This window comes from Sciurus carolinensis, chromosome 17 (assembly GCF_902686445.1).
Source record: "Sciurus carolinensis chromosome 17, mSciCar1.2, whole genome shotgun sequence".
Taxonomy (NCBI): domain Eukaryota; kingdom Metazoa; phylum Chordata; class Mammalia; order Rodentia; family Sciuridae; genus Sciurus; species Sciurus carolinensis.
In genome coordinates this window covers 51872628-51892631 of record NC_062229.1, presented here as the reverse complement: position 1 = coordinate 51892631, position 20004 = coordinate 51872628, and the positions used below count along the sequence as shown (strand labels likewise).

Here is a 20004-nt window from a genome sequence, read left to right as displayed (position 1 = left end):
CATCTATCATGTTAAAACATGCATAAGACACAAATACGAAAACCAAGGAACAAGCCACCATGCTTTAACAATTTGAGCAAAGATATAATGCCTAAGGAACAAATGAAAGACTTGGCTTTTTGGAGTCCTCACTGTTTCTGCAGATTGGTGTCCATGTACATGACTGCTCTGCTTTCTGAAACCCATCAAGCACCATTTAAAAAAAAAAAAAAGCACAAATGGATGAGTGTCATATACATTGAATTGAACTTTTGACACTAGGAATCAGACCATTTTGTAATACAGCATTAACACATATTATAAAAGTATGTAGTGTCAAAGAAATAGAACCACCAGCATTCAAAAGCAGCTTTGTCAATGAGGCAAACACTCTACAGCATGTCTCTCTGTTGTCCATCATTGAATACACTGGTAGCAAATTTGAAATAAAAAAAAAAAGGCGGGGGGAGGGAAGAAAAAGGAGAAATAACCCCTTTTATTTTCTCTGTTTAAATTCAAACAGAACACAAACATCAATTCTGTTATATACTAACACCTTCAAAGTACATCATTTGTACAAGAGAAGGACTAAGAACAAATATGTGTTTACAGAGATCCAAACCAAGTGAGTGAAGAGCACCTCTCACACTGCTTTCTGATGGTATTCAGAAGGGGCCACTTCATAATCACTGGCACTAAACAAAGTTGCAGAGTTCTTTGCCAGGTACTTGAGGAAACTGTGAAGATAATTCAGTAGAAAAGCAAGGCTCTTCCCATCCACAGGTGTATTCCAACATTGCTCCAATTCGTCCAAATAATTCCAGTAGATGTGGCGCTCCATACACCTGGGGCATGGGTGCATTAGGATAATCTGCAAGACTTCAGCATACTGCAGTCTCGCAAATGTGTAGAGCAGTTGAGTGCCCAATTCTTTTATTCCTGTCACAACTTCACTAACAGCATATTCCTTATTACCTGTGTTTCCTTGAGATTTCTTGTAATTTGCATAATCCTCTAGAACAGAATTCACATTCTTCACAGGAAGATAAAAAAGCTGTTTTTTTTTATTGTAAACAAATGGGATACATGTTGTTTCTCTGTTTGTACATGAGTAAAGGTGTACCATTTGTGTAATCATACATTTACATAGGGTAATGTTGTTTGATTCTTCTGTTATTTTTTCCCTTCCCCCCACCTCTCCCACCCCTCTTTTCCCTCTATACAGTCCTTCCTTCCTCCATTCTTGCCCCCATCCCTAACCCTAACTCTAACCCTAACACTAACCCCTCCCACTCCCCATTATGTGTCCTCATCCGCTTATCAGCGAGATCATTCATCCTTTGGTTTTTTGAGATTGGCTTATCTCACTTAGCATGATATTCTCCAATTTCATCCATTTGCCTGCAAATGCCATAATTTTATCATTCTTTATGGCTGAGTAATACTCCATTGTATATATATATACCATAGTTTCTTTATCCATTCATCAATTGAAGGACATCTAGGTTGGTTCCACAATCTGGCTATTGTGAACTGAGCAGCTATGAACATTGATGTGGCTGTATCTCTGTAGTATGCTGATTTTAAGTCCTTTGGGTATAGGCCAAGGAGTGGGATAGCTGGGTCAAATGGTGGTTCCATTCCAAGTTTTCTAAGGAGTCTCCATACTGCTTTCCAGAGTGGCTGCACTAATTTGCAGTCCCACCAGCAATGTATGAATGTACCTTTCTCCCCACATCTTTGCCAACACCTGTTGTTGCTTGTATTCTTGATAATCGCCATTCTAATTGGGGTGAGATGGAATCTTAGGGTGGTTTTGATTTGCATTTCTCTTATTACTAGAGATGTTGAACATTTTTCCATATGTTTGCTGACTGCTTGTAGATCTTCTTCTGTGAAGTGTCTGTTCATTTCCTTAGCCCATTTGTCGATTGGATTATTTGCATTCTTGGTGTAGAGTTTAAAAGAGTTGTTTTTGTCTGGTAATGAAGTTCCAGTCATCAACAAGCCATGGTTTGAGCCCTTCAGAAATCTTTAACTTCAACTCTGTTCATAAATGTTTCCTCATTTTTAACAGTCAGATCTACCCAGGCCCTTTTCTTCTGAGGAGGCTGAGGTGTCTCACTGGTGCTGCCACCATCTCCATTTCCAGGTGTTTTCTGTTTGTTCTTTGTTGTTTTCACTTCAACATTTCTCTGTTGTAGACCAGATGCCTTCTTTCCTGGAGCAGCCCCTATCATCTTCCTGTCTACATACTGCTCCTGGTTGCACTGTTTCTGCAGATTGGTGTCCATGTACTTGACTACTCTGATCTCTGGAACCCATTCATTCCAATTTTTATTCCAACCACTGTAATGTATAAAGCATTTTATATTTAACATACAACCTTAACACACTTTACTTTGTAAAGGAGAGGCCCATGAAAGCGTGGCACTGGCTCACCCTCCTGGAATTTCAGCTTCGGGTCCTGCTTGGGCACCATTTATAAGTGATTCGCCACTCCTTCTCCCACCACCCCTGACTATTGCCAGTTTCTTCTTTAAATCTTGTGTTTCATCTTCTAAATTAATGTGGTAACCTGATGAAACCTCTGACAGAGATTTTTCTTTCAGGGTACAAGCCAGTTCTTGGTGGAGTTGACTCACAAACGCTTCTCTTCCTGCTCTCTCCTTTTCATACGGTCAGTCTTTCTTTTACTCATCAATTTAACTCCTTATTTCTGTTTTCCAGCATGAGTCTGTGATTAACACTCTTAGTTTGAAGTTTCTTTACAATGTAGTGAAATTTGTCTTGAATATGAATTACTGCCTTCTGTATGGTCAACTTTGTTGTGAAAGTCATCTAATTGCTGTTCGAGAAATGTATTTTTATTTTGCAGTTGAGATAATCTCTCCTCTGAATACTCCTGCTTTTGATGTATTTATTCATTTTACTTTGCTCATACTGATACCTGTGTTCAATTTCCTTCATTTGGCATTGTGTTTGCCTTAGGTTTGCTTATACCTGTCCTAAAAGCAAAGTCTTTTCTCTAAAAGCATCACTTACATGGTGGAGCTCAATTTCTGGACTGATTTTTATTTTGAATTTAGAAAGGTGTTTGGAAGGACTCTCACTAATAAGTTTTAATTTAGACATATCAAAAATCATCTTGTCCTATGAACTAAAAGCACTCATCTCTCACTCTCTGGAAAGCAAATTCTAGGTCTCTTTTTGATGTCTGCCTTTCATCATGATAGTGTGTAGCAGCAATCAATCTGACATGATTCAATTTCTGCTTCCAGTTTTTCTGTGTGTATGTTTTGTTTTTCATTCTTCAGTTTAAAATTTAGTAATGCATTATCAGCTTTCAGAATTTGAAACTGTTCAATATACTAGAATGCTGTTTTTGTGTTTCTTCATTCAGTTTGATTACCCTTTGAAGGTCAACATTCTTTTATAATTTCAATATCCGTACGATATTTCTTTTCCTTTTCTTGGTTCTAACTTTTTATTCTATTTTCTGTCTTACCATGGCAATTTCATCCTGAAACATGTGATATTTATGCAATGGCCCTTTCTCCATTCTATCACTAGTAGGAATCTTTGGGACAGGTGTTAAAAAGGAAGGATGAGAAAAGCTCAGAATTTCCCTTAATCTTACAAGAATGGTTTTAACTATGTCTTCATTTTGACTATCAGAATTACTGTTGTCAAACAATGTTCTATTTTCTAGTTTCCCAATGCCATATTTTGCTTCATTTTTCCTGGATTGCTGAAAAGTTTCACATAATCATCCTTTATCTTTTGGGATTTTTAAGTCAAATTTATGTTACTCTTCTGACATGGGACAGGAACCACCAGGACCAGGCTTATTATTACAAACTGATTAAAGGGTCATCTTTAGAACCTTCATCCTCTGGATTGCTGTTTTCTGATTTATTAGGTCCCTCTTTAGTATATTCAAAAACTGCTAGCATATTATAACCACTAGCAACAGCATAAGCAAATGAGAGTTTTGTTTACAACAATCTTCAGAAAAGACATCAATACTTCCTTGAAAAAGCAGGTTGACTATTATTTGCTGATTCACATCCTACAGCAAGCCTGAGGGCTGCTTTAGGGATAACCTAACATCAGTATTCTTCAAAAAAAGTAATTTAAAGTCAAGAGTCATTCAAAAGACAAAATGAGGCACTTCTCAACTAGCAAGCAATGAGCTGGGACAGAAGCCATCTTGAGGAGGTCACACTGCAGCTTGCTAAAATGGTAAACTTAACTAATGAATGTTGTATGTATTCTGACTGCTCTACTGACTGGCTGTTTCCCTTTATCCCTCCCTCTTCTCAGGCCTCCCTGAAACACAACAATATTGAAATTAGGACAATTAATAACCTTACAATGAACTCTCAGTGTTCAAGTGAAAGAAAGTCACAGTCTTTCACTTTATTTTCCAGGAGACCTGCAGAGAAAAGACCTTAAAAATGCATCTTCCACTGGGCTCAGCGGAGCATGCTTGTAACAACAGTGACTACTCAGGGGGCTGAGGTAGGAGTGAAGTGTTATGGAAAATAATGTTCCGACAAGACAGCTCCCCCAGGAAAAACAGAGGGACAGTGTGACTTGGAAGGAGGAAGGGGAAATTAGCCTAACATTAAACCTCTCCCTGTACATCCTTTCCCAGTAAGAATGGCCCCAGGGAAAAAGTTAACTTTCATCACTTCCAGGGTTCATTCCAGGCATCTCCATCAAAAGCAAACATTTACCCCTTCCCAACCACAAGGGGTCCTGAAGGGAGGAGGCAAATACTGAAACACCGGCCCCTGGACTTTTACCCTTTCCCATTGCAGATGAGTCCTGGAGGGAGAAATACGTAACAATGAGTCTCGCAGGAAGGAAGATAAGCAGTGAACACCGAGTTGTGAGCTTTTCCCAGTGACAATGAGTTTCAAACTTTTTACAACTGCCTTTCTGAGTTGGAAGTTTAATCTGTACAACTAGGTCCCTGACTGCCCAAACGGCACGTCTGTAGCCTCCAATGATTAATTCATCATCATAGTAAACTAAAAAACTCAGACTCCTTCTGTAACCCGGGGGCCATTTCCATACCAAGAAAATGAGCCCTCCCATGCCTGATGGAGTGACTGCAGAATAAGGAAAGCCTGCTGATCCACAGTTTGCTTCCCTTTTCCCACCTCTGTCATTTGTGTACCATGCACTTACAAGGAGAATGGCAAGTTTGACTTAGCAAGACCCCGTCTCAAAATAAAAAGTAAAAGGGCTGGGTATGTAGCTCAGTGGTAGAGCTCCCCTGGGTTCAGTTCCCAGTAAAACACACACACACACACACACACACACACACACACACACACACACAAAGCATCTCCCTGTTTTTTCATGAAAAGGGTTGATGTAACATGTCATGTGCCCCCAACTTTTACAACTACTTCCCAAAGAACTGTATCCTAAACCTCAGTTCTGTGAACAGAAGGAACTATGTATATATGAGTCTCCCTAGATCACAAAACAAAAAAAAAATTTTTTTTAAAGTTTACAATCACTTCCAGAACCTAGACCCTCTTGGAGGAGTGCAGAAAAGGACTAGGAACATCCATTTTTCTCTTCAGAAGGGGCTTAAAGCACACACTTCCAGTGACTATGTAATAGTCTGAGCTCCTAACAAACTTGTTTCAGGGAGTTAAAGAAGAAGAAAAAGAAAAAAAAGAAGAAGAAGAAAAAAAAGAAAAAAGCCCTCCAGGACCAAAGTCAAAGTTCAGCTTCCTAAGCCTTTCCTTTCTGGCTCACCCCAGAAATAAAGCAAAGCTTACTTATTCTTCATGGAATGAGTCTGGCCACACAATAAGTGTCAAAATTTCTATAACAATTTCCTTAGCATGATATTTTTCAACTTCAACCATTCACCAGCAAATGCCATAATTTTATTCTTCTTTATGGCTGAGTAATATTCCATTTTGTGTGTGTGTGTGTGTATATATATATATATATATATATATATATATATATATATATATATATTTATACCACAGTTTCTTTATCCATTCATCAATTTAAGGGCATCTAGGTTGGTTCCACAATCTAGCTATTGTGAATTCAGCAGCTATGAACACTGATGTGGCTGCATCACTGTAGTATGCTGATTTTTAAGTCCTTTGGGTATAAACCAAGGAGTAGGAGAGCTGGGTCAAATGGTGGGTCCATTCCAAGTTTTCTGAGGATTCTCCACACTGCTTTCCAGAGTGGCTGCACCAATTTGCAACTCTACCAGCAACGTATGAGTGTGCCTTTTCCCCCACATCCACGCCAACACTTATTATTGCTTGTGTTCTTTTTTTTTTTTCCTTTTTTTAATTATTTATTTATTTATTTTATTATTGTACACAAATGGGATACATGTTGTTTCTCTATTTGTACATGGCGTAAAGGCATACCATTTGTATAATCATAAATTTACATAGGGTAATGTTTGATTCATTCTGTTATTTTTTTCCCTTCCCCCCACCCCTCCCACCTCTCTTTTCCCTCTATACAGTCCTTCCTTCCTCCATTCTTGCCACCCTCCCTAAACCTAACTCTAACCCTCACACTAACTCTTCCCACCCCACATTATGTGTCCTCATCCACTTATTAGCGATATCATTCGTCCTTTGGATTTTTGAGATTGGCTTATCTCACTTAGCATGATATTCTCCAGTTTCATCCATTTGCCTGCAAATGCCATAATTTTATCATTCTTTATGGCTGAGTAATATTCCATTGTATATATATACCACATTTTCTTTATCCATTCACCAATTGAAGGACATCTAGGTTGGTTCCACAATCTGGCTATTGTGAACTGAGCAGCTATGAACATTGATGTGGCTGTATCTCTGTAATATGCTGATTTTAAATCCTTTGGGTATAGGCCAAGGAGTGGGATAGCTGGGTCAAATGGTGGTTCCATTCCAAGTTTTCTAAGGAGTCTCCATACTGCTTTCCAGAGTGACTGCACTAATTTGCAGTCCCACCAGCAATGTATGAGTGTACCTTTCTCCCCACATCCTCGCCAACACCTGTTGTTGCTTGTATTCTTGATAATCGCCATTCTAATTGGGGTGAGATGGAATCTTAGGGTGGTTTTGATTTGCATTTCTCTTATTACTAGAGATGTTGAACATTTTTCCATATGTTTGTTGATTGCTTGTAGATCTTCTTCTGTGAAGTGCCTGTTCATTTCCTTAGCCCATTTGTCGACTGGATTACTTGCATTCTTGGTGTAGAGTTTTTTGAGTTCTTTATAGATTCTGGAGATTAGTGCTCTATCTGAAGTATGAGTGGCAAAGATTTTCTCCCACTCTGTAGGCTCTTTCTTCGCATTGTTGATAGTTTCCTTTGCTGAGAGAAAGCTTTTTAGTTTGAATCTATCCCAGTTATTAATTCTTGCTTTTATTTCTTGTGCTATGGTAGTCCTATTGAGGAAGTCTGGTCCTAAACCGGCATGTTGAAGCTCTGGACCTACTTTTTCTTCTATAAGATGCAAGGTCTCTGGTCTGATTCCGAGATCCTTAATCCATTTTGAGTTTAGTTTCGTGGATGGTGAGAGATATGGGTTTAGTTTCATTCTGTTGCATATGGATTTCCAATTCTCCCAGCACCATTTGTTGAAGAGGCTATCTTTTCTCCATTGCATATTTTTGGCCCCTTTGTCTAGTATGAGAAAATTGTATTTATTTGGGTTTGTGTCCGTGTCCTCTATTCTGTACCATTGATCCACCTTTCTATTTTGGTACCAATACCATGCCGTTTTTGTTACTATTGCTTTGTAGTAGAGTTGAAGATCTGGTATTGTGATACCCCCTGCTTCACTCTTTCTGCCAAGGATTGCTTTAGCTATTCTGGGTTTCTTATTCTTCCAGATGAATTTCATAATTGCTTACTCTATTTCTGTAAGGTACATCATTGGGATTTTAATTGGAATTGCATTGAATCTGTATAGCACTTTTGGTAGTATGGCCATTTTGACAATATTAATTCTTCCTATCCAAGAACATGGGAGATCTTTCCATCTTCTGAGGTTTTCTTTAATTTCTTTCTTTAGTGTTCTGTAGTTCTCATTGTAGAGGTCTTTCACCTCTTTTGTGAGATTGATTCCCAAGTATTTTATTTTTTTCAAAGCTATTGTGAATGGGGTAGTTTTCCTAATTTCTCTTTCTGAAGATTCATCACTTATGTATAGAAATGCCTTATATTTATGTGCATTGATCTTATATCCCGCTACTTTACTGAATTCACTTATGAGATCTAACAGTTTTCTGGTGGAATTTCCTGGTTCCTCTAAGTATACAATCATATCATCAGCAAATAGGGATAGTTTATGAGTTCTTCTTTTCCTATTCGTATCCCTTTAATTTCTTTGGTCTGTCTAATTGCTCTGGCTAGAGTTTCAAGGACGATATTGAATAGAAGTGGTGAAAGAGGGCATCCCTGCCTTGTTCCAGTTTTTAGGGGGAATGCTTTCAGTTTTTCACCATTTAGAATAATATTAGCCATGGGCTTAGCGTAGATGGCCTTTACAATGTTAAGGAATGTTCCCACTATCCCTATTTTTTCTAGTGTTTTGAGCATGAAGGGATGCTGTATTTTATCAAATGCTTTTTCTGCATCTACCGAAATAATCATGTGATTCTTGACTTTAAGTCTATTGATATGGTGAATGACATTTATTGATTTCCTGATGTTGAACCAACCTTGCATCCCTGGGATGAAACCCACTTGATCATGGTGCACTATCTTTTTAATATGTTTTTGTATGCGATTTGCTAAAATTTTGTTGAGAATTTTTGCGTCGATGTTCATTAAGGATATTGGTCTGAAATTTTCTTTCCTCGATGTGTCTCTGTCTGGTTTAGGTATCAGGGTAATATTGGCTTCATAGAAAGAGTTTGGGAGGGTTCCCTCCCCTTCTATTTCATGGAATACTTTGAGAAGTATTGGAATGAGCTCTTCTTTAAAGGTTTTGTAGAACTCGGCTGAGAACCCATCTGGTCCTGGACTTTTCTTTGTTGGTAGACTTTTGATGACTTCTTCTATTTCATTACTTGAAATTGGTCTATTTAAATTGTGTATGTCCTCCTCGTTCAGTTTAGGCAATTCATATGTCTCTAGAAACCTGCTGATGTCTTCGAAATTTTCTATTTTGTTGGAGTATAGATTTTCAAAATAACTTCTAATTATGTTTTGTATTTCAGTCGTGTCTGTTGTGATATTTCCTTGTTCATTCTGAATTTTAGTGATTTGGGTTTTCTCTCGTCTTCTCTTTGTTAGTGTGGTTAAGGGCTTATCAATTTTATTTTTTCGAAGAACCAGCTATTTATTTTGTCAATTTTTTGTATTGTTTCTTTTGTTTCAATTTCGTTGATTTCAGCTCTGAGTTTAACTATTTCCTGTCTTCTACTACTTTTGGTGTTGGTCTGTTCTTTTTCTAGGGCTTTGAGCTGTAGTGTTAGGTCGTTTATTCGTTGAGTTTTACTTCTTTTATGAAATGCACTCCATGAAATAAATCTTCCTCTAAGTACTGCTTTCATAGTGTCCCAGAGATTTTGATATGATGTTTCTTTGTTCTCGTTTACCTCTAAGAATTTTTTAACTTCCTTCCTAATATCTTCTGTTCTCCATTCATCATATAATAGCATATTGTTTAATCTCCAGGTGTTGGAATATTTTCTGTTTTTTACTCTTTCATTTATTTCTAACTTTAATCCATTATGATCTGACAGAATACAAGGTAGTGTCTCTATCTTCTTGTATTTGCTGACATTAGTTTTGTGGCATAATATATGGTCTATTTTAGAGAAGGATCCATGTGCTGCTGAGAAGAAAGTGTATTCGCTCTTGGTTGGATGGTATATTCTATAAATGTCTGTTAAGTCTAAATTATTGATTGTGTTATTGAGATCTATGGTTTCTTTGTTCAATTTTTGTTTGGAAGATCTGTCCAGTGGTGATAGAGGCGTGTTAAAATCACCTAGTATTATTGTGTTATGGTCTATTTGATTTCTAAAATTGAGAAGGATTTGTTTACATACATGGATGAGCCACTGTTTGGGGCATAGATGTTTATGATTGTTGTATCTTGCTGATTTATGCTTCCCTTAAGCAGTATGAAATGTCCTTCTTTATCCCTTCTGACTAACTTTGGCTTGAAGTCCACCTTATCTGAAATGAGGATGGATACTGCAGCTTTTTTGCTGAGTCCATGTGCATGGTATGTTTTTCCCCATCCTTTCACCTTTAGTCTATGGGTATCTCTTTCTATGAGGTGAGTCTCTTGCAGGCAACATATTGTTGGATCTTTCTTTTTAATCCAATCCGCCAGTCTATGTCTTTTGATTGATGAATTCAGGCCATTAACATTCAGGGTTATTATTGAGATATGATTTGTATTCCCAGTCATTTGGTTCATATTTAAAATTTTATTTATTTATTTATTTATTTTTTGACACATCTTGGTTCCTCCTTTATTTGACAGTTCCTTTAAGATAATTCCTCCCTTTGCTGATATGCTTCTTTGTTTTTTATTTCTTCCTCATGAAATATTTTGCCGAGAATGTTCTGTAATGTTGGCTTTCTTTTTGTAAATTCTTTTAGCTTTTGTTTATCATGGAAAGATTTTATTTCATCGTCAAATTTGAAGGTAAGCTTTGTTGGGTATAAGATTCTTGATTGGCATCCATTTTCTTTCAGAGCTTGAAAAATGTTGTTCCAGGCCCTTCTAGCTTTTAGGGTCTGGATTGAAAAATCTGCTGATATCCATATTGGTTTCCCCCTGAATGTAATTTGGTTCTTTTCTCTCACAGTCTTTAAAATTCTGTCTTTATTTTGTATGTTCAGTATTTTCATTATAATGTGCCTTGGTGTGGGTCTGTTGTAATTTTGTGTATTTGGAGTCCTATAAGCCTCTTGAGCTTGATTTTCCATTTCATTCTTCAGATTTGGGAAATTTTCTGATATTATTTCATTGAATAGATTGTTCATTCCTTTGGTTTGTTTCTCTAAGCCTTCCTCAATCCCAATAATTCTCAAATTTGGCCTTTTCATGATATCCCATAGTTCTTGGAGATTCTGTTCATGATTTCTTACCATCTTCTCTGTTTGGTCAACTTTGTTTTTGAGGTTAAATATTTTGTGTTCAATATCTGAAGTTCTATCTTCCAGGTGTTCTATCCTATTGGTTATGCTTTCTATGGAGTTCTTAATTTGGTTTATTGTTTCCTTCATTTCAAGGATTTGTTTTTTTTTCAATATCTCTATATTGAAATGATCTTTATTGAAATGATCTTTTGCTTCCTGAATTTGCTCTGTTAACTGTCGATTGGTGCGATCATTCAATGCCTGCATTTGCTCTTTCATCTCATCATTCAATGCCTGCATTTGCTCTTTCATCTCATCGTTTGCTTCCCTCATCATTTTAATTATGTACATTCTGAACTCCCTTTCTGTCATTTCTTTTGCCATGCTGTCGTTGGATTCTATTGATGTAACATCTAGATTTGTTTGGGGCATTTTCTTCCCTTGTTTTCTCATATCGTTCAGGAATCAGTGGGTCATTAAGATATTGCAGATTTCCTCTATCGACTTATAATGTCTCTGAAGATTGCTAGTATATCCCCTGTTATCCTTCAGTAGCCTGAAGTCTTGGAGGAAGTTGATAATGCGGAGCTCCACGAAGAAGCTGCCTCTCTAGGGTGGTGACCCTCAGGTGGCGTATATTCCCTGCTAGTGGTCAGAGGTGTCTCCACTTGTTGACCAATGGTCATCCAACGGGGAACTAGGCTGTGGGCTGAGGCAAGTCCTGTTTGTGCCTGTGTCTCTGGTTTTACCGTCCCTGTGGGAAAACCTCTCCGGGTAGGGAAGACTCACTTGGTGGGAATGTCTCGGTGGTCAGTTCCCCTCCTAGAGGTTCCCCTCAATCTATAACTACCGCCTGGGCTGGGCTGTCTTCCTCTGCAATGTTCCCAGGGACCTGGACCTACCTCCTGGGCCTGGGAGCCTCACCCTCCGCAGGCAAGTCTCCTTAGGCTGCCTCTGCCAGATAATCTGCCCGCAGTCCTGGAAACTTCGCTCCGCCCCTAGGCGTGTCTAGGTGCGTCTCTTCCAGCAAGAAGCCACCTAGCTCCTGGGACCCTGCTCTGCACCTAATCGCCTGGCTATGCAGCCCCTCCTCTGAGCCTCCACCTGGAGCCCCGTACAATAGCTCTGATACCCAGAGACCCACCACACACCTCCTCCACCAGACAGCAACCCGGTTTCCGACGCAGTCACTAGGAGTCCAAGCAACTCACTTCGCTTCTCCTCCTCTCACCAACCGCCCACAGTCCTAGGCAGTCACTCCAAGCCCAAGTGACCCGCCCTGTTCCTCCTCCTCCTCCTCGGGGTAGCCCCCTGGGTGTTCAGGGTCGGTGGCTCCGAGACCAAGTGACCCACCGTGCTCCTCCTCCAGGCAGGCCACCGGTGTTCAGGAGCGGTCGCTTTGAGTGCAATCAACTCACCACTCGCCTCCTCCTCTGGCAACCGCCTGTGGCTCTGATGCAGTCACTCCTAGACCAAGCGACCCGCTGTGCTTCTCCTCTTCCTCCAGGCAACCCCCCGATGTTCAGAAGCGATTACTCTGAGTCTAAACAGCTTACCACGCAGCTCCTCCTCAGGCAGCCGCCCGGAGCCCCAGTGATTGCTCCGAGTCCAAGCACTGTGCTGAGCTGCCTCCTCTACGATGATCCCAGTTGTCCGTGTTTACCACTCTAGCGGGGGGAGGGGCGTCTCACCGAGCAACTCTACTTCACAAATTCCCTGCGTTCTGGGGCTACCGCCCCATCCGGGATGCCTCCCCAACGGGAGAGACTCACCCGTCGGCTTTGAGTTGGTCCCAAGTCTCTCACTATCTCCTCTTTTGAATCCTGCGTCCTGGAGCAACGTGAAATGCAGTCGCCCTCTAGGCCACCATCTTGAAACCCATCCGCTTGTGTTCTTGATAGTAGCCATTCTAATTGGAGTTAGATGAATCTTAGTGTGGTTTTAATTTGCATTTCTCTAATTACGAGAGATGATAAGCACTTTTTCATGTATTTGTTGGTCATCTGTATATCTTCTTCTCTGAAGTGTCTGTCCAGTTCCTTAGCCCATTTATTGATTGGGTTCTTTGTATTTTTGGTGTGAAGGTTTTTAAATGCTTTATAAACTTTGGAGATTAGTGCTCTGTCTAAAGTGTATGTGGAAAAGATTTTCTCCCATTCTTTAGGCTCTCTTTTCACATTATTGATTGTTTCCTTTGCTGAGAAAAAGCTTTTTAGTTTGAAAGTATCCCATTTATTGATTCTTGCTTTTATTTCCTGTGCTATGGGTGTTTTGTTAAGGAAGTCTGGTCACAAGTCAATGTGATGGAGATTTGGGCCTAATTTTTTTTCTATTTGGTGAAGGGTCTCAGGTCTAATTCCCAGATCCTTGATTCCTGGGAGTTGATGGGGCTTTGCATTCATCAGTGATCTCAGTCACAAAAAATAAATAGTTGGACATACAGTGTAGTCATTTCCAGCAGCTATTTCCCCAGGATCAGAGGGTATAGGCTAAATGTAAATTTAAGCATTTGCAACAGATCCTATCTTGGCTTAGTAGGAGGTGAATACCCACACTTAGCTTCATCTTGAAGACAAAGGTAACTGGAACACACATTCAACATCCCAACCTTTCCAACTATATCTAGAGTATGGCTATTATCATCCCAGTTTCAGGGCACAGACATGACATGAAATATCCTAACCTCTGGGAGTCACCAAAAATTGAGACAGCAATCTCAACAAAAACAAAGATTTAAGCAGCACCTTAAAATTTCTGACCAGGAAGCTTGGCAAGATCCTTTTCCTACACAAGGTCAGTCTGAAAAAATTGAAAAAGGAAGATTTCTAATGAACAGAAATCAACACAGAGTGTCAAGAAAAATGAAGAAACGGGAATATAGTCCAAATAAAAGAAACAGACCTAAGTGGATATACGTGATTTAACCAATGGGGAATTAGTTCAAGAAAGCAATGGAAGAATAAACTGAGAGTTTCAACAAAGAAAGTATCTAAAACTTACCAAAGAGAAATCAGAGCTGAAATGAAATGAAATGAAAAATTCAATATGGTAGTTCAAAAAAAGGATACATGAATTTGAAGATAGGTCACAGGAAGCTTGAAGAGCAAAATGACAAAAATAATGAAAAAGAGTAAAGACAGCCCAAGATATTCATGGGATATCATCAAGCAGTTTATGTATTATTGGTAATCCAGAAGGAGAAGGAAAAAGGGACCAAAAAACCCATATTCAAAGAAACAACGGAAGAAAGCTCCCCAAACCTGGGAAAAGAAGTAGAAAGCTAGATCCAAGAATTCCAAAAGGCATGAAATAAGATAAACCAAAAAAACACACCAAGACACATCTTAAATTGTTACACATTAAAAATGAAGACAGAGTACTGAAAATGACAACATCACATATATCAGAACCGCTATAAGACTATTAGCATATTTCTTAATAGAAAACTTGCAGACAAGAGAGTAGGGTGATATATTCAAACTCCTGAAATTGCCAACCAAGAATACTATACCCATCAACCCTGTATTTTAATAGTGAAGTAGTGATGCTTTCTCAGACAAATAAAAACGGACAGTTTACCACCAAAGGACCAGCCTTTCAAGAAATGCTGAAGAATGTTCTTCAAGCTGAAGGAAGACGATTCTAATTAGTAACCTGAAAACATAAGTGTAAAATTCACTGGTAAGAATAAATATACCTGGAGGCTCAGGAGGCTGAGGCAGGAGGATCATGAGTTCAAAGTCAGCCTCAGTGAAAGCAAGGTGTTAAGCAACTCAGTGAGACCCTATCTCTAAATAAAATACAAAATAGGACTGGGGATATAGCTCAGTGGTTGAGTGTCTCTGAGTTCTATCCCTGGCACCAAAAAAAAAAAAAAAAAAAAAAAAAAAAAAAAGGGAATAAATATACCCAGGCATGGTGACACATGCCTGTAATCCCAGTGGCTAAGAAGGCTGAGGTAGCAGGATCACAAGTTCATGGCCAGCCTCAGCAATTTAGCAAGTCCCTAAGCAACTTAGTGAGACCTTGTCTCAAAATAAAAAACAAAAAAGGGCTGGAGATATGGCTCAATATTTAGGGGCCCCTGGGTTTAATCCCTGGTATCGTAAAAGAAAGTAAATATATTGTCAAATCCAAAACAACATAATACCATAATGGCTGTAAATTAATTCTACCTCTAGTGTAAGGAAAAATTATTTAAAATAACAATACAAGGGATACAAATTACAAGAAGTATGACATCCAAAATGTAAAATATGGAAGGAGTGGGAGTGAAAATGTAGAGTTTTAATATATAATCAAAATTGTTATCAACTGAAAATAGCCTGTTATATGTTTTATGTAAGCCTCAAGGCAAAAGCAAAAGTCTATAATGGATACACAAAAGATAAAAAGATCACAAAGCATATCACTATAGAAAGTCACCAAGGCACAAAAGAAGAAAGGCAAAATTAAAGAAACAAGAGATCTAAAAAATAACCAGAAAACAATCAACAAAATGGTATGAGTTTGTGCTCACATACCAATAACTACTTTGAATATAACTGGATTAACTTCTCCAATCAAAAGGTATAGAATGGCTGAATTAAAATAAAAACAAAACAAAACAAAAAACCAAGACCAAAATATTTGTTTTAATATTTTATCTTAAAGAACACCCAGACTGAAAGTAAATGGATGAAAAAAGATATTCTGTGCAAACAGAAATAAAAAAGGAACAGGTTAGCTATACTTATTTGAGACGAAAGATGTTTTAAGTCCAAAACAGTAAAAGGGGACAAAGAAGGTCATTAAACAGTGACAAAGAGATCAACTCATCAAGCGGATATGACAATTGTAAATATACATGTACTCAAGAGGAGGGTACCTAATTATATAAAGCAAACTTTAAAAGACCTGAAGAGAGACATAGATTCCAACAATGTGAAGGGGATTCCAATATTCCACTTTCAACATTGGACAGATCATCCAAACAAAAAATCAATAAGGAAATGATAACCTTGAACTATACTTTAGACCAAATGGAGCTAACTGACATATATAGAACATTCTATCCAACAGCAACAGAATTGATCATGGATCATGTTAGGCCATGAAATGAGCCTTAACAAATTTAAGAAGACCTAATCATATCAAGTATCTTTTCTGACCACAATGATATGAAAGAGAAAATCAATATCAAGAAAAACCAGGGAAAATTAACAAATGTATACTGAAATTGAATGATATTATACTGTATGCAAATACAGAAATGATATAATGAATCCAACCATTGTGCATAATTTAAATGCATCAATAAGAATACAGAAAAAAGAAGTCACATAATATGCTCCTGAATAATTATTCTTCAAAGAAGAAATTAAAGAAGAAAATTAAAAAATATCTTGAGACAAACTTCAGAAATTTAGCCAGGCCCAAAGCAACTTAGACTTTGTCTCAAAATAAAAAGGACTGGAATGGTTAACCCCTCTGGTTTCAATTCCTGGTACCAAAAAAAAAAAAAAAGCCTAATGTTATGCCTTAAGGAACTAAAAGAAAGAGAAAGAAATAGCAGAAAAAACTAAAACTAAGCTCAGGGTTAGAAGAAGAAAGGAAATAACAAAGATTGTAGCAGAAATAACAACTAAAAAAAAAACCAGAAAATATCGACAAGACTAAGTTGGTTTTTCAAAAAGCCATGCGGTGTGGGTTGGGGTTATGGCTCAGTGGTAGAGCGCTTCCCTCACATGTGTGAGGCACTGGGTTCAATTCTCAGCACCACATACAAATAAATGAATAAAATAAAGGTCCATCAACAACTAATAAATAAGTATATATGTATAAATGTATACATATATATATGTGTGTGTATATATATACATATTTATTTATTTATTTATTTATTTTTATTGTAAACAAATGGGATACATGTTGTTTCTCTGTACATGGTGTAAAGGCATACCATTTGTGTAATCATAAATTTACATAGGGTAATGTTGTTTGATTCATTCTGTTATTTTTTCCCTTCCCCCCATATACATATTTTTTTAAACAAAAAGCCATGCAGTGATACAAAGCTTGTTTTACATGTGCCAAGGTCCTGGGTTCAATCCCCAATATTTCAAGAATAAAACATGAATAAATAAAACTGACAAAAATTTTAGCTATATTAAGAAAAAAAGAGAAGATTCAAATAAAATAAAACATGAAAGAGCAGACATTTTAACTGCTAACACAAATACAAAGGATTATAAGAAGGCTGGTATGAACAATTATATGACAAAAAATTGGATAACCTAGAAATACATAACCTACCCATGCTGAACCATGAATAAATTAGAAATATGAACAGAGCAATAATATGTAAGGAGAATAAATCAGTATTAAAAGTTTCCCATCAAAGAAAAGCCCAGGACCAGATGGCTTCATGGCTAAACTCCACCATTTAAAGAATAATTAACACCAAATCATTCTCAAATTATTTTCCCTAAAAATTAATGAGTAGGGAACTCTTGCAAACTCATTTTACAAGGCTAGTATCACTCTGTCTAAAATGAGACAGACATTACAAGAAAACTAAAATATAAGTCAATATATTGATGATCACAAATTTTCAACAAAAATCTAGCAAACCATATTCAACCATACATTAATACAGTACATTCACCATGATCAAGTGAGATTTATCTCTGAAAAGCAAGAATGTTTCAACATATTACAATCAATAAATGTGATTTACCATTTTAACGAAACAAAAGACAAAAACTATATGATTGTCTCACGAGATACAGAAAAAGCATTTGAAAAATTCAAATTCTTTCATGATAAAGACTCAACAAATTAGGTAAAAAAGGAATGTTTCTCAACATAATAAAAGCCATATATGGTAAACACACAGTTAACATCATACTCAACAGTGAAAGTTGAAGACGTTTCCTCTAAGATCAGTAACAAGATAAGAATGCCCACATTTACCACTTTTATTCAATAGAGTACTGGAAGACCCAACTAGATGTATTAAGAAAGAGAAATAAACAAAAGGCATCTAAATAATAAAAGATGAAGTGAAATTGTGTTTGCTGATGCCATGCTCTCATATATAGAAAATCCTAGACTATACCGAAAAAAAAAAAAACAGAACTCATAAATTCAATAAAGTTACATGACAACATACAAAAATAAGTGGTGTTCCTTTAGTAAAGATAAAAATGAATTTTTAAAATCTTCACTTTCCCAAAGTATTAAAATGTGTCTCAAAATCAATAGTAAATGAAATAGTAAAAGAAAAAATTTACTGCTAAGTACGTGTTTATTGGTGCATTATATTTGTGCATAATGATGGGATTAGTGGTAACATATATGTACAGGTACACAATATAGCAATATAATTGGGCCGATCTCATTCGCTAGTATTACTCCTTTCTCCTCCTCCTTCCCCCTGTTTCCTTTCCTATACTCTACGGATCTCCCTTTGTTTTTCAGGAAAACTCCCAACTACCTTTCTTTCCTTCTTCCCCTGTAGCTCCCACAAATAAGAGAAAACATTTGACCCTTGACTTTCTGGGTTTGGCTTATTTCACTTACCATAATATTCTCAAGTTCCACCCATTTTCCTACAAATTCCATAATTTTATTCTTCTTTATGGCTAAATAAAACTCCATGAAGTATATATACCACATTTTCTTTACCCTTTTAGTCACTAATAGACACCTCAGCTGGATTCATAGTTTGGCTATTGTGAATTGTGTTGCTATAAACATGGGCATGCATGTACTTCTACAGTATGCTGCCTTTAATTCTTCAGGATAAATACCAAAGAGTGGTATAGATGGGTCATATGGTGGTTCCATTCTTAACCTTTAGAGGAACCTCCATACTGCTTTCCATAGTGTTGGTACTAATTTACAATCTCACCAAAAGTACAAAAGTGTTCCTTTTTCTCCACATCCTTTCCAGAATTTATTAGTTTACACTCTTTACTACTGCATTCTAACTGCAGTAAGATGAAATCTCAGTGTAGTTTTGATTTGTATTTTCCCTAATTGCTAATGATGTTGAACATTTTTTCACATATTTATTGACCATTTGTATTTATTCTTTTGAGAAGTGTCTGTTTAATTCACTTGCCCACTTATTAATTGGGTTGTTTCCTTTAGTGTTAAATTTTCTGATTCTTTACATGTTCTTTTATTTTTAATTTTTATTTTTTTTATTGTAAACAAATGGGAAACATGTTGTTTCTCTGTTTGTACATGGCGTAAAGGCATACCATTTGTGTAATCATAAATTTACATAGGGTAATGTTGATTCATTATGTTATTTTTTCCCTTCCCCCCCACCCTTCCCACCCCTCCTTTCCCTCTATACAGTCCTTCCTTCCTCCATTCTTCCCCCCTCCCTAACCCTAACTCTAACCCTAACACTAACCCCTCCCATCCCCCATTATGTGTCATCATCCACTTATTAGCAATATCATTCGTCCTTTGGTTTTTTGAGATTGGCTCAAAAGTGAGATAAGCCAATCTTTACATGTTCTTAATCCTCTATCAGAAGAGTAGCTGGCAAAGATTTTCTCCCATTCTGTAGGGTCTCTCTTCAAATTCTTGTTTCCTTCACTATACAGAAGCTATTTAATTTGATACCATCTAATTTATTTAGTTATTTATTTTAAAATTTATTTATTTTGAGTCATTGTTCACAAATGGGATACAACTGTTGTTTCTCTGGTCGTACACAAAGTAGAGTCTCACAAATTGTGTAACCATAGGGTAATGATGTTTGTCTCATTCTGTCATTTTTCCTTCCCTCCACCCTCTCCCCACCCCTCTTTTTCTTCTATACAATCCATACTTACTTCATTCTTGCCTCCCTCCCATACCCCCTTTATGTATCATCATCTGCTTATCAGAGAGATCATTCGGCCTTAGGTTTTTTGGGAT

General features: G+C 37.3%; 1 protein-coding gene and 1 pseudogene across 1 annotated transcript in view; both read right to left on the bottom strand.

The window, feature by feature from the left end:
- Window positions 1-20004, bottom strand: part of Dnah12 (dynein axonemal heavy chain 12) — a 273790-nt gene that overhangs the window by 141510 nt on the left and 112276 nt on the right. The window lies entirely within an intron of this gene.
- On the bottom strand, window positions 623-2461 carry LOC124969089 (mortality factor 4-like protein 1; annotated as a pseudogene).